The sequence below is a fragment of the Pinus tabuliformis genome, chromosome 4_2 (genome assembly GCF_031772625.1).
Source record: "Pinus tabuliformis cultivar Carrire ecotype Pingquan chromosome 4_2, CPIR1, whole genome shotgun sequence".
NCBI lineage: Eukaryota > Viridiplantae > Streptophyta > Pinopsida > Pinales > Pinaceae > Pinus > Pinus tabuliformis.
Genome location: NC_142304.1, coordinates 740,402,688 through 740,420,070, shown reverse-complemented (window position 1 = coordinate 740,420,070; position 17,383 = coordinate 740,402,688). Strand labels below are relative to the sequence as shown.

General features: G+C 36.5%; 1 pseudogene; it reads left to right on the top strand.

Annotated features, from left to right (window-relative positions):
- The window catches only part of LOC149171724 (suppressor of mec-8 and unc-52 protein homolog 1 pseudogene), a 34,454-nt pseudogene extending 19,308 nt beyond the window's left edge, over nt 1–15,146 (top strand).
- Nucleotides 15,147–17,383: the final 2,237 nt, after the last annotated feature.

Genomic DNA, 17,383 nt, shown 5'->3' with positions numbered 1-17,383 from the left:
TTGGTTGAAAATGAGACAGGAAAATGTTTGAAGTGTCTTAGATCAAAAAATGTAGGTGAATATTGCAGCAAAGAGTTTGATAGGTATTGTTCAAAGAATGGAATTTGTAGAGAGAAGGTAGCTCCAGGAACACCACAAGAAAGTGGTTTGTTAGAAAGGATGAACAGGACAATCATGAAGTGTGCAAGGTGCATGAGATTGCATGTAGGATTCTCTTTACAATTTTGGGTAGATGATGTTAACACTATTGTTTATCTAATAAACAGAGGGCCTTCAAGTTCCTTGGATGGTGGTATTCTAGAGGAGGCATGGACAGGTAAAAAGGTAAACTATTTTTTTTAAAGACTTTTTGTTGTGAAGCCTTTGCCCATATTAATAAAGAAAATAGAACAAAGCTTGAGGCAAAATCCAAGAAATGTACCTTTATTGGATATGGTGTTAATGATTTTGGTTATTGCTTATATGATTATGAAAATCATAAAATCATTAGGATCAAAGATGTAATGTGCAATGAAAAGGTCTTGTATAAGGGTCATCTAGAGGAAAAGAAACAGTAAAAAGAAAATAGAGAATACACAGTGCTTGACAATATCACAGGAAAAGTGATGGTTCCTGAAAATCATAATGATAAATAGCCAAAACAACAACCACAACAACAACAAGCACTTCAAACAACTGAAAGTGGTGTTAGAAGATCTACCAGGATAAGTAGACCCCCTGAACGATACTCTCCTTCATTATATTATGTATTGTTGACTTATTCTGGTGAACCAGAATGTTATGAAGAAGCAGTGCAGGTAGAAACCAGGAAGAAGTGGGAGCAAGCCATGAAAGAAGAGATGGACTCCTTAGCACATAACAAGACTTAGGACTTAGTCAGGTTGCCTGCAGGTAAAAAAACATTTCAGAATAAATGGGTTTGCAAGTTCAAGGAAGAAGATGGAGATAGAAAAAGGTACAAAGCTAGACTTGTGGTGAAGGGGTTTGCACAGAAGAAAGGTATTGATTTTGATGAAATATTTTCTCCTGTTGTTAAAATGACCTCAGTTAGAACTATTTTAAGTCTAGTAGCAGTTGAAGATTTGCATCTTGAGCAGTTAGATGTAAAGAGAGCCTTTCTCCATGGGGATTTGGAGGAAGAGATATCTGTGTAGTAGCCACAAGGATATGAGGTAAAAGGGAAGGACAAACTAGTGTGTAGGTTGAAGAAGAGGTTTTGTGGCTAAAAACAGGCTCTAAGGCAGTGATATCCAAAATTTGACAAGTTTATGTCTGAATAAGGTTATACTAGATGTCACTCTGATCATTGTGTTTATTTGAAAAAGAAAAATGATGGCAGCTATATTATATTTTTATTGTATGTAGATGACATGCTTGTTGCAGGGTTTAACATGCAAGAAATAAATGTGCTCGAAAGAAAATTGGTAAATTCATTTGCAATGAAGGATTTGGGAGCTGCAAAACAAATCCTTGGTATGAGAATAACTAGAGAGAAAAAATCACAAATTAAAATTGTCTTAGAATGAGTACATACAAAAGGTGTTGAAAAGATTTAATATGCACAATGCAAAACGAGTTAGTACACCTTTTGCTAGCTAGTTCCTACTTAGTAAGGAGATGTGCCCCAAGAAGACATGGATTATATGTCTAAAGTTCCATATGCATCAGCAATAGGAAGCTTAATGTATGCAATGGTCTGCAGAAGGCCTGATATTGCACATGCAGTGGGAGTTGTAAGTAGGTACATGAACAATCCAGGAAAAGAAAATTAGATGGCGATGAAGTGGATTCTCAGGTATTTGAGAGGTACCACAAATCAAGCATTATTCTTTGGTGGTTCAAACATTTCTCTATATGTTGATGCAGATATGGCGGGTGATAGAGATAATAAGAGGAGCACAACAGGGTATGTGTTTACTGTAGGTGGAGTAGCTATCAGTTGGGTCTCAAAAATGCAAAGTGTTGTTGCACTCTCAACAACAGAAGAAAAGTATGTTGCTGCTACAGAGGCTAGTAAAGAAATGATTTGGTTACAAAGGTTTCTAGATGAATTGGGTAAGAAGCAAGAGTTGGGCAGGTTATATAGTGATAGCCAGAGTGCCATACATCTTGCAAAGAACTCTGCATTTCATTCCAAGACTAAGCATATACATCTCAAGTACCATTTCATATGGTTAGCATTGGAAGATGGACAGTTGAAGCTGTAAAAGATGCACACTAGCCAGAATCCTGCAAATATGTTAACAAAAGTTGTAACCAGGAAGAAACTGAGAATCTACTCAGTTTCAATTGGTCTTCGAGTATTATGAAGAAGATGAGAAACAACCAAGTCCAAAGTGGACTCATTGTCTAGTAAATGAAGCAGTGGTGGAGTTGCTATAATCGGTCTCCAAGTGGGAGATTGTTGGGTGCGGAGCCTGATTATCTTCTGTATTCAAAGGTTTTAGCCGGATGTATACCCCAGGAATATTGTACAGCCCTCCATGCAGGGGGGAATGGGGGGGACATGTCCCCCCCGCAGGGGTCACGGGGGTGGGGGGGGTCTAATACCCCCCGGCTGGGGGGTCCAGGGGCTAGCGGTCCCTCAGCAGGGGTTTCGCGGGCAACGACCCCGAAGCTAAAAACAAATGTAAAATTGCCTTGTAAAAGTATAGTAATTTCTAGTCAATCTGGGGCATTCATTTAGCGGATGATCTGATGGTAGAAGTTATGTTTAATTTATGGGTTTTTTGCCATACAAGGAGACCCCTCACTATATATTAGGGAATTGTATTGCGTCTATGTAGATCTGTATTCTAAGTGAGGAAGAGAGAGGAGATTGAGAGCGAAGATGGAGTTACATCGAATCTGATGTAGGTTGTATCTCTTTAGTTTGTTGCATAATATAATAAAAGAAGGACTGGCTGTTTCTCCATGGATGTAGCCCAAACTGGGTGAACCACATATATCTGTGACTCTCTTGTTTTATGCATTTTCTGTGTTTATATTTCTACAATATTTTATGTGTTCCATTGCTCTGTAATATATAATTTTCTAACAATTTGTTGTGTTCCTTTTTAAATTCAGATCAATGGTATCATAGCAGTCTTCTCTTTCTCTATTTTTCTTTGCATGTCCCCAACTAGGTCGGGATATGAGTTAGGGCTCGAACAAATTGAACCTTTGCAAGACCAACCTCAGAAATCTCAATGGCCTCCCATGGCGGAAGACAAGAAAGACGAGGGGGCAGGAGATCCTTTCAATTATTTTCTTGAAGAAGCCATTGAGCGACAGAGGATTGTGATAATGGACAACTTCACCTAGATCCTTCAACTGCTACCCAAAGTTGACGCATCTTGTTTCAGCAGTCACTCTGGAAGCACCACACCCTTTAAGGTACAAGTTAACTTTGACATCCCCATATTTGAAGGTCAGATAGATGTGGATGCTGCAGATAAATGGTGATATATGCTAGAAGGATATTTTTGTATTCATTATTTTTCCAGCTAGGAAAAGATTAGATTTTCATTTCTCAAAGTCTCCCCCCATGTAAAGCACTAGTGGGAAACCTATAGTGTGAAGAAGGATGAAAGTACACCTTACCTATTTTCAACTGCACCCACTTGAGATTCATTCTGGGACTCAATCAAGGAGCAATTATACCCTATCGGGATGTATGAGGATAAATAAATAAAGTGGACCATGCTATAGAAGGGAAGGGACCAAGACATGCTAAAGTTTACCAATGTTTTTCATACCCTTCACACAAAGTTGGGTATCAAGGATTATGAGCAACATTTGGTACTGAAGTACTGCGACTATTGACATTGGTACACCGAGGACAAGATGGAGTTCCTAGACATCTCCTCGCTCGACACGATGTACTGATACGCTATCAATATTGAGAAGAACTTTAAATAGAAGAAGTGAGACTTTGGATCTGGGAATCTAAAGCAAGGGAAAGGATCCCCCAAACAACAAAGCAAAGGAAAAATCTAAGGCAGGGTGACCTAGGACAACCTGCCAAAGAAACAAGAAAAGAAAAATACCTTGAAGCCAACGAAGTACATGGGAAAATGGTGTGAGTTCCATAAGAGCTCCACTCACAACGCTAGTGAGTGTCGGGCCAACCAGTCATTGGTGGCTGAGCTGAAGGATTTCAGATCAGGCAGATGTTTCGACTTTGAGTCAGAACCCTACAAGGGGAATGAAAAAGGGAAGAAGATCATTTACGTGGAGCCCAATCCCACCGTGGCCACCACGAAGATCTAGAAGAACAAGCATGGGCCTCTTCCACTCACAGAGGTGGGTGAAGTGTTCTCCACTGTAGCTCATTTAAATAGAGGTCATGAAGTGGTTGGGTCTACTGACTACAACAAATCGACATTTGTACACCATCAGGTGGCTTCATAATCCAAATAGATATCCACCTAGATCATTTCAACAAGGATGAGATCTATGTGTGACCCAACAGTGTCACCTTCCCTACAACATCAAACCCTTCATGGATGAGGTACTATGTGATGTTGCTCCTCTTGAAGTTTGTGAGGTATTATTAGGAGAACCATACTTATGGAAGTGACATACTATATATGAGTCTAGACCTTGCTTTGTGATTATTACTTTTGGTAACAAGTTGTATATGATACTGAAGGTAGCCCCGCCTACCGCCATCTCTTTGATCTCTATAAAGAAATGCAATAAGATCATTTCACAGACCAAGAAATTTGTTTTCCTTATGATTCATCTTCAGGGCCAACAGAATATTGCGGCCACGACTTCCAAACAACACTCCTCCACACATCAGCAACAGATGGACAAGGTCACGGAGGAGTATAGGGACATTTTCACCACACCTACAGGGGTACCTATGCACTCTCAGGTCAAGCAATCCATCAATATGATCCTAGGTGCGTCGCTACCCAATGGACTGATTTATCGATGCTTTGTTCTAGAGATTGATGAGATCAAGAGGTAGATTTAGGAGTTGTTGCAGAAAGGGCATATCAGGTCAAGCTAATCACCAAGTAGGAGCCCAATTTTATTGGTACAGAAGAAGGTTGGCACCTAGAGACTCTATATTGACTATCGAGTGTTGAACAAGATCATTGTCCATAATAGTACCCAATACCACAGACTGATAACCTCCTGGACCATCTCAAAGGAGTCAAATATTTCATCAAAATTGGCTTGAAGCCTGTTTATCACTAGGTGCTTATAGAACACTCCAATGTGTGGAAGACTGCCTTCAAATCCAAGGAGGGCCTTTTCAAATGGTTGGTTATGCCTTTTGGGTTGATGAATGCCCCCACACCATTCATGAGGTTGATGGATGACATATTACGACCGTTCACTAATGCATTCATGGTGGTGTATTTAGATGAAATCTTGATCTTCATCCAGATTCGAGAAGAGCACCTCCACGATATTCGACAAGTCCTCCAAACCCTGCAACACCACAAGTTGTGTGCCAATCTAGAGAAATTAACTGTTAGCATGACCCAAGTTCAATATCTGGGGTACATCATTGATGAGTAGGCTGTGCATGTGGACCCAGCCAAGATGCAAGTCATTCGTTATTGGCTAGTCCCAACCACTCTGACAGAGTTGCGCAACTTTCTGTGCCTTGCCAATTTTTACCGCAGGTTCATGTTGGGGTTCTCTCATATCACTTGGCATTTAAGTCAAGTCACCAAGGGCGGAGTGGAAGAAAGTTATTTTGGTCTGAAGCTCAACAGAAGGCATTTGCTGTGATTAAGAAATGGCTCTACTTTGTACTAGTTCTCACATTACTAGACTTGCAATAACCATTTAAGATTGAGGCAGATGCCTCTCAATATGCTACTAGTGTAGTTCTTACTCAACTGGGGCATCCAATGGCTTACCACAATGAGACACTTTCAAACACAGTCCGAAAGTATCCCATCTATGACAAATAATTGTATTCCAATTTTCAGGCGTTTTGTTAATGGAAGCACTACATTTTTGGGAAGGAAACAATCATCCACACAAACCACTAACTCATTAAGTTCATAGAGACACAATGGAAATTGCATAACGATCACCATCAAAGATTATCCATATACTTACAACAATTCCATTTGAGCATTAAGTATAAGAAGGGCAGCACCAATAATGATGCAAAATGCTCAGCTGACCACCTATTGTGGCACTGATCACTGTGCTCAACTCCTATGGGCACTATACTTTGGGGTGGCTGCACATTTATAAGAGCGATCCCGAATTTGGCAGCACATACTAGACAATTCTGGAAGGTAAGAAATTTCCAAATTTTCACCTCTAGGATGCACTCTTATGACACCTAGGACACATCTGTGTTTGTTGAAGTGAGCGTGCCAAGATGATTTGGGAGGCACACTACAGTCAAGTCACATGACATTTTGGAGTAGAGAAAACAGTGGCAGTACTGAAAAATTATTTTTATTGGTCAAACCTTCATCAAGATTTTGGGAGGTACATTAAATCCTGCACTGTCTGTGCCATTGCAAAACTAACCATCAATAATAAAGGCCTATATACTCCTGTTCCCACTCCTAGTTGACCTTCGGAATCCATCTCCATGGATTACATGTCAGGCCTTCGTTCTTCTAATCACAACAATGATTGTGTTATCGTGGTCATCAATAGATTCTCTATGATGGCCATTGTGGTGGCTTGGAAGAATAATATCCTACCAGAGGCCACTGCTAAGCTCTTCTTTGAGAAAGTGTGGGTACAATTTGGGATACAACAGTCCATTTCCTCAAATCGGGACAACATATTCCTAAGTTCATTTTGGTTAAGTCCTTGGTCGATGTTGGATACAAAACTTACTAAGTCCATGACATTCCATCCCTCAACTAATGACCAAACAATGGTCGTCAACAGGATGATCGTAGACATTCTGCACATGTACAACTCAAAGCATCCATGCACATGGGATGAAAGCCTCCTCTATGTCCAACACAACTACAAAAAAATCTCTCCGTATCTCAATGTAGCATAACCCCTTTCAGGTAAGGTTTGGATCTCAGCCGTTATGTCCCATTGATGTGGTCATACCATTTACAACTACTCAGGCAAATTCAGCTCGCATCTAGTTAGAAGCCTACAAGCCTAGCTTCTTCATTGAGCACCATGGTCAACATCGAGTTCCCTATCACCAAAGCTATATGGGATAATGACTTCAAGCTCAAGATTCTACCATTCCTTGGTTTGCACCTAGTGTTCAATGTAGACCGCCTTCGACCATACTTTCCACCATTGTTGAACATATCTGCCATTGTAGAAAAACTCACACAAACAGAGCTAAACCCAGATTGCATGGAACAAGACAAAACAGATCGTATCATGGATACATATATTAAGAACACTCGCCAATAGAGGATCCAACTATATTGAGTTGTCAAAGCAGGACAACTCCTTCATGAGCACAAGTGGGTCACCAGGGATGAGGTTCAACAACAATTTCCTCACCTCATGGAGGCTCTACACATAATTGGACCATTTCTTCATAATAAGGGAGGATTGATCCAGGTGGATATTAGCGGTCACCCACCTATTCCACCTAGACCTCCAGTCGTTTTCATCTGTTTCCTTGTTTATTGCAACATTTACTATTTTTAGCAGTTTTTTGGGTCTTGAACTTCCTCATCTGTTTTGACCCCCCTAAATGGAATTTTTTTGAGATCCATAGTAGGCCCATAGGCATAGGCAATCGCCTACTTCAAATCCTATATTAATTGGAGATATATTTCCAACAAGGTATCATACACACCAAACGAAGATAATATGACCAAATTATGACCCGGGGAAGATGACTGCCCAACTAACCCCAACGAGGCCCACAAACTCTTGGTGTTCCATCTCTTAGGGTTGAGGTTTTTGTGTTTAGGATTTTCCCTTGTTTTTCTATAATAAATAGGCCATTGAACCTCATTGTAATACATTTCAGAGGCATGTAACCTCCATATCACTTCTAAGAGGTAAGCTACCATCACGGAAGATAGATTATTTCCATTTCGTTTGTATGCATATTTTAGTATTTGATATTGAAATGAAGTTTTATTTCTACCGCATCTTTGTATTTGCAGTTATATCTATGCTCTTTTGCATTCTTATTTACATTTGGTTCAAGGATGCTCTCCTATTCTGTCTCTATCACCTTTTGATTCATTGGCCACTTGGACCACATAAAAGGAAAATCTCTTCCAGCTGAATCTTTTCATCTACAACATTGATATTTTCCTAATGATCATAAGCTTCTATATTCCTTGAAAAATCACTTTTTCACCCCCATCATTGAGACATTCTAACATCTTGTTGTATCATTTGATCATTTTCGTATGGGTCGATCGCTAGTCCATGTCGACTACACATCATATGAGTTCAACAGTAATATATTCAAATTGGCTAATGTGGACATGCCATATATTACTATTGGTCATGATATCACAATGTCCACAACTCACCATCTGATTCTTGTGGCTAGCTAAAACAACCACAAATTTTCATGGGTTTTCCTCTATAACATGCATATTTATGTTGTCTTGGGACTAACATAACTATAATTAGATTCTCGACCAATCAAAATTGAAACAAGTTGGTTAATAACCATACCTTCGATTTGGATAACTAAATCTTAAGGATCATCCCACATGTTGTAAAATGTAACATAGGTTCATGGAGCGTTATAAGACACATTACTCATTGTCTCTTCTTCTTACACATTATAAAAACTTCGACTGAGATCCCCTTCTAGTTCATATGATTGAGTACACCCATAGTTGCATTCAACTACACTCGCTTGCACATGCTGTCAATTTTGTAGGATTTGTAAATGCCTAAGCATGCTAAGTTCCTATGTTAGTTGATTGTTTCCTATTCACATGGTTTGATTCATGCTACTAGAGTTTATTTCTAGATGAAGTGTTTAAAATTTATCATACTTCCAAGTGTCTTGGTGCAGATCGAGATCATGGGTTTGGATGATCAAAGGCCCAAGATGGTTGTGTCGTTCCATTAATTCTTAGGTTTTCATGAAGTAGCATGAAACATTGGTTAAAGGTATCGTCAAAATAATTCCTTGTATGCGTGAAGTTGGTCCAATTGTGAGGAAAAATCAATTTATTACATGAAGAAAATCTCAACTTTGGGTTCGAGTATTACCTTGGTTTTACTACCATTCAAAAATTATGTCACTTTGGGAAACAAATCCACCCAGAATGTGTTTTCTTCTCTCCAAATGGTGAATACCTTGTTTCTTGCTTAGTTGATGGATTCATAGAGGTTTATGATTACATCAATGGGCACTTAAGAAGGATCTTCAATGTCAAGCTAATGATTCTGTTATGATGCATAATGATGTTTTCCCATGTGTTAAATCAATTGATATTTAGAGATGTTAGATTTTGATTCACAAGATGGGAAAAATAAGGTATGGTGCATATGAATAGGTCAATGTCTAAGGTGTCTATAACATGCACATTCTCAGGGTGTTATAAGCCTTTCCTTTTCTTATGATGGTAATAATAATTTTAGAACATCATTTGACAGTACTGCAAGAATACGAGGCCTCAAATATGGAAAATAATTAAAGAAATTTTGTTGTCATACATCTTATTTTAATGATGCAATATTAACAAGTGATAGGGGGGTGTGTTATTATTGCTTATAGTGAATGCACTATAAAGGTTTGGGTCGTGAAGACAACCAGTTTTGTTCAAACATTTAAGCTTCCACCTCCTCTCAAGGGAGGTGATGTATCAATGAATTTTGACCACCTCTTTCCAAAAAATGGAGAGAAAATTATAGTTCACAACAAAGAATCATCAATCTATATTATGACACTCCAAGGCTGAGTTGTCAAAATTTTCTCATCTGGTAAAAGTGAAGGATGATATTTTGTTGTTACATGTAATTCTCCAAAAGGAGAGTGGATTTATTGCTTTGTGGAGGAGGGAAATATCTTTTCCTATATTAATGGTTTACTATTCTACAACATCAATCAAGAAACTTGGATGCTAGTGGAGGTAATGAATAGAATCATATGGAAGACAAGTAGATCTAGAATATAAATTCCCTTGATAATGTATAATATGATGTCTTTCATAACATAAATGAATATCAGGTTTTTGGCACATGTTATGTGATGATACTATTCCTAGCCTAGAAAATCAACTACCAATAGATGCACATGGTTTATGAACTCATTGGCATTGCAATATGTTAATATTTTTTAATATTCTGAGGTTCATTTGTTCTGGTTTGATCTTTAAAATTCGAAGAAATGGGAAACAAATGGGTGGGCCACCAAGAGGCAATGTTTTAATACAAAGATACAATGATTTAATTTAAAATACATATATTGGAATGAAAAGGGACAATTATTTATATAAAGATGGGTTTTTGGAATGCATTACTACTAATTGATTAAATTTTGTGAAACCTAGTTAGTGAATTTCTTGGCAAAGAGAAAAGTACATGAAGACTTGAGGAAGAGGAGAAAGAGTTAACTAGACTTGAGATAAAGGAGTAGAGGAGATAAGCAATTGAAAAGGGGAATAGAAAGAGTACAAAATAAATTAAAAGGGCACGAGGAGTTCATAATTAAAGACCTAGTAAGCCAGCAAATTAAAATTTTAGTCTGTCAAGGTATTGGTGTTTCCTTCTAGGTAGTAGCCTAAAAAAGAATTGGTTGGAGCCTATGAGAAGTGGGACTGGGTTCTTCCAGCAAGTTCTAGTTTCAAAATAAAAGAGGGGTTGAAGCCTCCTATAGGTGGGTGCCTACAAAAACTAATGTAAAAAGAGAATGGGTGCTTGCATCTACACCACAACAACAAAATTCATGGTTTTTCCCTTTATGGGTTTCCACTTATATCTGGTGTATATATGTGTTGCATGTGTTGCTTGTGTGGTCTCATTTGAATTCATGATTAATTTCTAAACACCTATATAACTCTAATATATATTAAAGAAAAATTTAAAAGATTATTAAATAATTTAAAATTGGTCATTGCTAAAACACACAATTATTGATTCATCCCCTACAGTAATTTCCTAGTTTCCAATAATTGGTATCAAATTTGGTTTGTTTTGTGCCATCCTAATAGCTAGAATGAATATCTAAGTCATAAGAATTGTCAATCATGAAGGGTGTTCAACAAATAAGGTTCCTTTGTTTAATGTTATTAACTATAACTTTTGGGAAAGTTAGGATGAGAACATATTTGATTGTCCCTTGGAGTAGATGTTAGGGGTCCTACTGAGCATGGTTATGAGAAATGTAATAGCCATGGTTAAAATTCCACATAAGAAAAGTTAATAAAAGGAAAAATAATAACCATGGTTGATCAGACACTTATTCCAAGTTGAATGTTGGGCAAAACATCCTTGTGTGGGTGTTCATTGGTTTATAATGGCTAAGGAAATTGGCAAAGGCAATGGCTAAGGCTTTGGAAAGGAAAAATGGCATTTTTGGCACATTTATTTATGAAAATAATGGAAATTAGGACAAAAGGACGGTGAAAGGTCACAGGTTGCATGTGAGGAGGAAAATGAAGGAAAATAATGGAAAATGAAGAAAACAAAATCCTAATTGTTAAAAAGGCTTCTAAGGACCCGTTTGTAACCTTTTTTCAATTCAGTTTTGGAGCTATATCATTATTCTCCCTCTCTCTCTCTCTCTCTCTCTCTCTTGGACACTTAGATTTTCTTGGAGCACTTTGGCATTGGATCAAGATAGGAAAAGAAGGCAAGAGGAAGAAAGGATCAAGGAAGGAAGAGTAGGATCAAGCAGCTATGCAGGGTTCTTTGCAGGTATTGATTTTCATGTGTGATTTCATTGCTAGATTTGGAATGCATTGTATTGCATGTGGTTATTTTCTATCATGGCATGGGTTTTTCTAGGTGTGACAAAGTTTTCAGCCTAGCCTTCTCATTTATGGATAGCCTTAATGAGATGGGTTCTCATAATTCGGTTGAGATGGATTGCTGGATAGACTTGACATTGAGTGGGGGGGATATCTGAAATTACAAGCACATGGCTTGGTGGTCCTTGAACCATACTATGGATCATGGTAGAACCACTGGCTAGTAACCCATGAGCTAGACTGTCGGTTGTCATAAATCCAGGATTTTGTGCCTCGGTGGGCCTAGGAATCCTTGTCAGTGAATAGCAGGATATACAGTAAAGCAAAGAGGTGGATTTCTCTCTATTTGGTAGAGTAGTCTCAGGATGGGATCTATGGTAAATCCTAGAGAGTGGGTCTTGGTGTAGGGCCTAATGATCCCTGGATCAGACTATGGATTATTGTAAAGCCTAAGAGACTAGGAGGCACTAAAATTCCTCATAGTGTAGGTGGAGAACTCTGATATAATCCATGCTTGTTTGGTTATTTTTGGTTGGTTATGAGTCCCATATTCATGCTTGGAATATGGCATGGGGTGATTATCTAAAGAGAGATTTGGCTCAGCCAATGTACAGTCGGGTGGAACATGGTAGCCTCATCATTGGTTGGTTTCTACATTCATTAATGAGAAATTCATTCCCTTGGATTTTCATGTGTAAATGTACTAGTTTATATGTGGATTCTATGGCTAATGTGTTCATGATATTTCTATTGTTATTATGATGGTTATTTATATTTTTTTATGAGAATAGCTATATATGGATCTTATCATGTTCTTACTTGTAAATGAATGAACAATGTATCTATGACCTAATAGATGATAATGCAGCAAATGATATAGGGGAAAAATGCTCCATAGTGATTCTCAGATAACTATGAGAGCCCTATGCATAAATCTCTTGTTTAAAACAAAGATTATATTTTTGTGATATGTTTGACGAAATTCATGTCATGGCTAGTAGGGGTTTGTTTAAGGGCTTGTTCAAGTGTTTGCATTTTCATCATTATTTCCTTCTTATATTTATGTTCTAAAGGTGTCATTCAATTCTCGGTAGTGACCTGGGCTCTGGGTTTGAAAAATGGCTCAAATCCCAAGGATGTTGGCACAACACTCAGCAAAATAGTCCCTAGATCTTGGCACGTCTTGTCATGAGAGTGCCTAGAGCCTCCTGGATGTTGTGAAGCCCATAACATTGGAGTGTCCAGAGGTTAAGTGGTCGAAAACCTTAGTGGGACCCAGGGGATATCTACCCAAGTGGTTGGAACGTTCATGGGAGTCCTGTAACTCAGGGTGAAGGTCTGTATGTTGTGTTTCTATCTATTCTACTTCCTTAAGGTCACTTAGGAGGTTGAATCCAATCATAGTAGCCTCTACTCACATGTTTACCCTAGTTGGTCAGTTACTTGAGTAGATGTGGGAGGAGGGTGTTACAAGAAACACCCATTTATTGTTGATAATGATGATATACTATAATTTTCGTTCAATACCAAACCCATGAATGCTATCCTTAGTGGGATATCTAATTCAAAATTTATAAAAGTAATGCATTGTAATACTACTAAATAAATGTGGGATAAATTAAAAAACATTCATGAAGGATATGGTAAAGTGAAATTGGGGGAATTACAAGTTTACAGAATGTAATTTGAGTCTTTGAGAACGAATGATGATGAAGACATAGTTAAGTTCTTTCATTGATTCGATGAAATTGTTAATGTTATGAAGGGTTTGAATGAAATAAATTAAGGACTCTACAATAGTCCAACAAGTATTGACATCACTTCCTTCAAAATTTAACCCTAAAGTATCAACAATTACAGAGATGTCTAATGTTGAAACTTTAACAATGGATCAATTTCTTAGCTCTCTAAAAACCTACAAAATAAGTATTACAAATGGAAAGGCATCCAAAAGGAATGAAACATTTAAAGTAGATAATAAATCCAAAGAAGACCAAGAATACTTAAGTTTGGGCTTTGATGAAAAAGAAGAAAAATTCGTGAGAAGACTCAAGAAAGGGACTAATAAGTATAAAGATAAAATTCATTTTAAGTTTTTTAATTTTGGAAGAGTAGGGCATGATTCCTCCAAATTCCCATCCAAAAAGGAAGAAAATAAGTCAAAAAGAAAAGAGAAAAAAAGAAAAAAGAAAATATTTTATACACAAGAATATGATTGCTTCTTTGAAGACACAAATGAATATTTTGATGAAAAGGGAATTACTGATTTTATTATTATACCTCTAGAGACTCAATCTAGAGAACATAATGAGTGGTATTTAAGTGAAGAAGAAGAAGGTGAAGTTTATCTCGAAGGGGACTTAATTTGTGCTTTAGAATAAATTGACAGACTCAAGCAATAGAACAAGAAATAAAGAGAAAGTTTGATTAAGTATGTTAAAGAAGAACCTAATTCTAAAGAGCTTGTCAAGTTAAATTTTGAATTAGAAGAGGCCAAAAAGGTTGAATATATTTGATTACAATAGTTAAAGCCAATGGAAAAGAATGTGAAAAGTTGGAAGAAGAAGTAGTTGTTCTTAAAAGAAAGTTAGAGAAAACATAGGTTGATTTGAATTTGAACCCTGAACACATTAAGGGGTCTAAAATGTTGGATGATATGTTGAATGCTTATAGATCTCCTCTTATGAAAGTTGGTTTGGGTTATGAAGGAGAAAATTGTAAGAAGAAGACATAGGATAAAAAGTCCATCAACCTCATCAAAGTTGTCATGAGAGATAATGACAAAAATCAACAACTAAAGAATAGGGATGTCAAAAGCACACCTCAACATCAACAAATTAATAATGCACCTAAACAATAGAAAGGGAAAAACATTCCCACTTTGTAGCAAACATCAACAAACAAGAAGATTGGAAAAGTAGGAAATATGTTACAAGAAGCTTGATTTTTTCAAAAGAAAAAACTTTCTTGATTTTTTCAAAAGAAAAAACTATCATATGCCAAGAACACCATATTCTCAAGCACCATGTCTTGTTAGATATGAACATTTCTTCTATGGATGTTGTTACTTGTGTAAAAACATTGGTCACAAGGCTATGCATTTTAGAGCATATATCTAAAGGAATGAAATAAGAAGTCGGAGAAAAAATGGAATCAATAATGTTTGTAAATGAAAGACCAAACATAAGGAGGAACAATAATCCATTCTCCCAACTTTCTAATGTCACTGAAATATATTATTGCCAAAACATTGGACACAAATCTCATGAATGCCAATTCAAAAACTTTAGACCATAGTCTCAAAATAATCATAGGACAGAAGAACCAATGTTGAGGGAAACGTTAGAGAAATTTTAAGGTCTAAAATGAGCCTCCTAAGGAATAATATAAAATAATAAAATAATATTAGATCAAGTTTTGGAGGGAAAACATAAAAAAATAAAAAATTCAACTGATATTTTCAACTCATCTCTCTATCATTTTACTCAAATTTCAAGCAGGGACACTCGTTGGATGCAAAAAAAAAAAATCATCTATGTTCCATAATTTCAATGGATCCTACTATACAAAAAATGTGAAATACATGAAAAGACATGATTGCAATAATGTTTTTTCATGTATTTCACATTTTTGTGTATTAGCGTCTGTTGAAAGTATGTGACATGGTTACTCTTTGGATGAAACATTAGATTTTGGATCCGACGAGTGCTCCCACTCAAAATTTGAGTAAAATTGTTGTGAGATAAGTTGAAAATATGACTTGAAAAAGGAGATTTTTTATTTATTTTTATCTGTTTAACATTTTACTCCAAAAATGGTGAATCATCTCCCATGGTTGACACCATCATATTGAATCCTATTGGTTCTTATAAATTTTACTTTTTTTGTACATTTTTGTTTTGAGGCCCATTTTTTGCTTCAGAATTTCGCCAATGAGAAAGAGGATGGGAAGAAAACTAGCAAGTGTGATCTTGTTCACTATGCTAAGAACCAAAATATTTAGTGGTATCTAGACAGTGGTTTCTCCAAGCATATGAATGGAGATAAGAGAAAGTTTATATCTATAAATGAAAACAAATATGGTAATGCTACCTTTGCCAATGATGCACTAGAGAAAATAATGGGAAAATGTATAATAAGCTTAAATAATGGAAAAATCAAGGCACACAATGTATTGTTTGTGGATGGAATGAAACATAGTTGGATGAGTGTGATAGAGATGTGTGAAGAGGATATGATGTCATCTTTGGCTCTCAAGGATGTGAAATAAAGTCAACTACAATAGGAAAGATATTAGCGAAGCGAATCAAAACAAGAAATAATGTATATTTTTGAAACAAAGTAAGTGAATAATGTCATTTGGGAAAACAAGGTGAGTGATGCATATGGAATAGAAGGTTAGGGCATATAAAATTTGATCATATCATCAGAATAAAAGCAAAGGGAGTTATAAGAGACCTTCCCAAAATTACCAATCGAAAAAAGACCCTATCTGAAAGTCAAGTCAAGTGACAAAACAAGATTTTGTTCCTTTAAAGACTAAATATCAACTATCAACTAGCAAGCCACTTCAACTAGTACACATGGACCTATGTGGGCCTTCTAGAAGAGAAGCACCTAGAGATAATTGTTACTTAATGTTAGTGATTGATGATTGTTCAAGACAGTATTTATCAATCCCTCTATTCAGCTAATCAATGAATAAGAGGAAGAATAGTTTTAAGACATTGGTGAATCAAAGATCCATTTGAAAGCATGTTTGAGGTATGTACGAAAGAACCATCCTGAAAATAAAATAATTGCTAACAAGATTGCAAGCGTCCAAACAAGAAGAAAACTTGTTGATACATCAAATGAAGCTCATATTTCCATGTTGTCCATGATTGAACCGAAGACTTTTTATGAAGAAAGCAATGATAAACATTGGTTATATACAATCAATGAATAATTAGACCAAATAGAAAAGAATGAAACATGGGAGTTGAAAAAAAGACTAGTAGGCAAAAACATCGTAGGCGTAAAGTGGGTATTCAAAAACAGGTTAAATGAACAAGGGAATTCCCTCATAAATGATGTAAGGTTGGTATGCAAGGGCTATGAATAGGTAGAATGTTTCGACATTGAATTTTGTTTTTATATAGTGGAAAGACTCGAAGCAATTACGATGTTTGTTTCCTTTTGATGTCACAAATAATTCAATATTTATCAGATGGATGTCAAATATGCCTTCCTTAATGGAGAGATTAAAGAATAAATATATATATAACAACCTAGAGGCTTTTGAATCTTAGATAATCCTAATGAAGTTTTCATATTAAAGAAGGCACTCTATGGTCTCAAATAAGCACCACAAGCATGAAGTTGAAATGTGTAACTCGATTTGATATTCATAATGTCTAATGTAATTTATTTAATGGAAAGCGAAAAAAATTAATTATTATTATTATTTTACCATGGGTTTCATGCTCAAGGTTATTTTATTTATAGGTCAAGCACCCATTGAGTGCTTCTAGTTTTTTTCATAAAGTCTAGAC